At 42.8% G+C, this 4,297-nt stretch overlaps 2 long non-coding RNA genes across 2 annotated transcripts; both read left to right on the top strand.

Annotated features, from left to right (window-relative positions):
- Window positions 1-1,375: 1,375 nt before the first annotated feature.
- Window positions 1,376-1,893, top strand: LOC124659811. Its single transcript, XR_006989715.1, has 3 exons — window positions 1,376-1,449; window positions 1,541-1,625; window positions 1,868-1,893. It is a non-coding gene; the product is annotated as an uncharacterized LOC124659811 (long non-coding RNA).
- A 112-nt stretch (window positions 1,894-2,005) lies between these two features.
- On the top strand, window positions 2,006-2,427 carry LOC124659809. The gene is made up of 3 exons (XR_006989714.1): window positions 2,006-2,113; window positions 2,209-2,310; window positions 2,388-2,427. It is a non-coding gene; the product is annotated as an uncharacterized LOC124659809 (long non-coding RNA).
- Window positions 2,428-4,297: the final 1,870 nt, after the last annotated feature.

The following is a 4,297-nucleotide window of genomic DNA, read 5'->3' as shown; positions in this document are numbered from 1 at the left end:
TGGGCAGAATCCCACTAGGTAAAGCCATGCAACGGCCATGGTCTACCCGCCTGCAGCTGCGTTCGGGACCCACCTTCGTCCGGGTCCGCTCGTCAGTCACTGTGGGTAGTCACAACTCAGCCAAAAATAGGCCCATGATGCTAACGTGAGACAAAAAGGAGATCCCAACGAGAAAACCCTAGCCGCGAGTTTCCAATCCCGTCCCGAGCGTTTCCTCCCCAATCCCCTCTAGCCGCCGCCCACCCAAGGTTGCCATGGCGACGGGGCAGCACGTGCTCCCAATCCTGTCCGTGGAAGCGGCACCCTCGGCGGAGCGCGGCGCGAGCGGGCGGAGCGCGGTGCGAGCGGGCGGAGCGCGGCGCGAGCGGGCGGCAGCGGCATCCCAGCACCTCCCCTTTGTGGCTGGCCCGTGGGAAGGAGCACGGGAGGCCACCAGCCGCAGCCATCCCTGGTTCCGCGGCGACCGGCAGCAGCGACGCTCGTCCGAGGTATGTCCCTCCTGGCCCTCACTCCCTCGTATCATCTCTCCCTCTCCCCATCTCAGCTCCTCTCTCTCTAAGCTCCTCCCCATCCAATTTACCTGGTAGCTCGGCTCCGGTTTGGCCGGACGGACGACGACCACAAGCTATGACGTTGGCCAACAGCAAGGTTTTCCCACTTCTCTTTCTCTCTCTCAAACGCTGCTCTCCACGGCTGGGATAAATATGGAGGCAGACTTTGCTTGTTTGATTGGGCCCCTAAAACATCTCATCTTAGATTGTGCAGATACGTTTTATACTTGTGCATATGAAGTGTTTGATGAAAATCCTAGATAAGGTTAATGTATGCAACGAATCTTGCTAACATCTCATAGGGTCTGCTTACAGTTTTCTCTGCCATTCTTTGTCATAGAATACATAGATATTTGCTAAAACCATGAGTTCATCATGCATACTATTTTGGGATGTGCAGTCTGTAAAGGGGGACAGTGAGACATACCGAAATGCAGCTTAGCTTAGATTCAAGCTGCATCTTTTCTAGATATTTAGATTGGACATTATCACTACTAAACTAGAGTAGTTTTTAGATGCTACAGATATATGGCATGTCCTGATGTCATATGCTACAAATAATTTAATTTATCGATGAGTGAGTTTTATGGATATTTTTCGCTGATTGGTCTTCTCCATTTTTTTCTTGGAGGTGGATTTGGACCTTGGAAACTAAACGATGAAACAATTTAGCCAATCCAGCAATAATCAATTTTCTAAATATCATGTAGAGGATGAGTGCCAATGCTGCAATTTTCTTTGATAGTTTCTTTGGCATCCCATTCAGATCGACAACATCCATTGCTTTGTTGTTGTTTGATATTGGACACTTCGTGTTCTCATGCAGGTGTTGTTGTACCGGTGGGTTGCTCTTGATGGTGATGCATGCCAGAGTTGATCTATTCATGAGATTCTCTATGTAAGGAACCATCTCACTCTGATTAGTTCATGTATTTTTTCTCTATTTTATTTGGTGGAGGGCACGGTTCACCTGCCCATATTCCTTGCAGGGAAGAATAGATAAATCATGCTCGAGGACACCAGGACACCAGCACGTACAGGTATACGCATACTTTGTTTCTTTCTTAGTACCAGGTCGCTATCTCCTCTATTTCTCTACTTCATTTTTGTGTGTGAGATTTAGAAGATTGTTAAAATTAATTTGGTCGTTAATTTATCTCAGAAGGCCATCCTTTAATACACACGATTTACCCCAAATCTTAGTGCTAAATAATAGATTAGGTAATTGTGAGTGTGATTGTATTTTTTAATTATTTGTTATTTAGTTGTTTAGCTATGTTGCCCTTGGTTGATAAATACCATTGCTTATGGTGTAGGATTAGGGGTAGTGGCCATGCCTAAGGTGACTTCCAGTGTGGACCACATTGCAAGTGGCGGCGGCGATTTTGCAGAGCTTTGGCTCAAGTCATTTTATCCCTGTTTGGCGGTGTCCTTTCTTCAAGCAGGTTGCATTCGGAGCATGCTACATGCAATGGCGGAGATTTTAAACAACTTGGGCTCAAAGCATGGCATCTGTGTTTGGCGGTGTCCTTTCTTCAAGCAAATAAATATGTTTGTCTGAGGTGTGGACGTGTGGTATTGTTTTACTGATTTGCCTCCTCTCTTCCACTATTCTCCTTTGATTTAATCCCCATAATCATTTATGTTTGCCTACCAGGTGTTTGATGAGGCTCTGCGTGGTAGCCATCCAACGTGACGTGTAGTGCTGTCCGGGTTTGAAGTCGTCTTTCTGGACCCGCCGCCTCCTCACCTACACCAGGTTCTTCGACCATCCATGGCTGCCCTGAAGAACGGTTTAGTGAGGTTGAAAGCTTGCCTGACATCTACTTCATGTAGGTAGTCCATGGTGGCTACAGCATCGGCACACCTGGACGAGACTGCATCTCCCAGAACACGTACGCAAGTCTTCTTTTGGCTCAAATATTTTGTGTCTTTGTGCGCTTGAATTACCTGTGTAGCTGCGCACCGAGTTTTTTATGATATATATTTTCCCTTTTGCTTGATCTCTGAGACCAAAAATATACAGCAGTACAAAGCTATTATTAATTCTTATTTATGTTTTATATTGGTAAATGTTCTCCATGAAAAAACAAAATACATAGGATTATTTCTCATTTATGCTTTATGTGTGTAAATCTACCATTAGTTCTCTGTTCAGGTACATTTGTCTTGGTATTGGTAAAGAAACTATTCAGGTGATGTCAATATGTACATGTCTACATCTATTGTGAACAGTTAGTTCATATTACTATACTCAAATTATTAGTCCAAGACATTGCATTTAAAAAGATTAGCTGAAGCCGCCATGGTTCCTATCCGTATTCCAAAAGGTATATTGATTTTGATGACCTTTATCTGTGCCCTTTTGTCGTTAGTTGGCACATGTAAACCTAGAACAAATGGTACATGCAGATCTTTTTTCCCAAGCGAAGAATACTATTTTGATAACCGTATTTACCATCATAGGAAATCTATCTCCAAGTCATTGGATGGTATTGGAGGAGGAAGAAGGTTTGGCTGGAGCACCTGAGCCGTGGCAACCATGAAGGAGCTGCTGAGACATTGGATGGTATTGGAGGTGGAAGAGAAGGTTTGGCTGGAGTACCTGATGAGCTGTGGCAGCCGGGAAGGAGCTGGTGCTGCACGAAGGCGGAGCTGGAGAATGCAGAGACGGTGGAAATGGAGTCGTAGCCTGCTCAAATACAGGACCAACTATTACAAAATAAGAGATGCTCCCTGTTAGTACATATGTGAATAATCCTTTTGGTTTACGTACAAGGTATCTTCCTAGCTATTACATATGAATTGGTATATTGCATACTAACGAGAGATTTGATAATTTTTAATGATGTGTTACTCATATATTTCTCTATAGGAAGCCTAAGTCATTTCTCTATAGCACCCTTTGTTTATTAGTTAGTGGTATAGTCCGTCGGCTACCATGTAAATGACATTGCTTAACAACTTTTGGCTTCTAAAATTTATTCGGTTAAGGTGCGGATCTGTTTCGAATAAGAACGAGAACTCCTAAGTAACACTTCCTACAATATGCAATATAATTTTTTTAGCATGACATAAGGATAGCTACTTATTTTTATACCAAAATCTTTTCTTGAGTTGGCTTCTCTACATGCTCACTACGGTTTTGATTGTTATTCCTGCGCGAAATAGTTTGTAAGTCAATTGTAATTTGCACAGTGAGTTTTTCACCTATTGACTGAAAATATCGGTTGTTACAAATATCTTGAGATCTTGGTGAGCATGTATTTTGTACAATCCTCTTTTTCATCTTCTTTTCATAGGCATGTGCTCAATCTGTATGAATTTTGCCTTAATGGCAAAAGTCTATGCTTTTGCTCTGTGTTATTAGTGGTGCACTTTGATATATAGTACAAGTCTGTGTTGTACGCTTTTGTGACCTATTAGTGCTGTTAGTATACAAAATATAAATGAGTGAGAATGCCACGGGATCGTGCGCCAAGGCGCACATCTAAATCTATTATAGTAATTCAACGTCATAAATTATATACTTATAGTTCCTTGCAAGCTACCAGTAGCTCAACATTTCTTAATTTGCTGCTTCTCAACTGTTGTGTGAGTTGAAAAGTCTTAAACTATCATGTTTACTACCTTAGGTACAAGTGGATATATATGTTGTTCTCCTTTTCATGTGCTCATGGTAATCATTGGCTCCTCCTTGTGTGTTCAATTGTGGATCTTTTCTCTCTGTTTGGAGAGTTTCTCCA

This window comes from Lolium rigidum, chromosome 6 (assembly GCF_022539505.1).
Source record: "Lolium rigidum isolate FL_2022 chromosome 6, APGP_CSIRO_Lrig_0.1, whole genome shotgun sequence".
NCBI classification, from domain to species: Eukaryota; Viridiplantae; Streptophyta; class Magnoliopsida; order Poales; family Poaceae; genus Lolium; species Lolium rigidum.
Note: the sequence above shows the minus strand (reverse complement) of the source record. Positions and strands in the feature narration are given on the sequence as shown.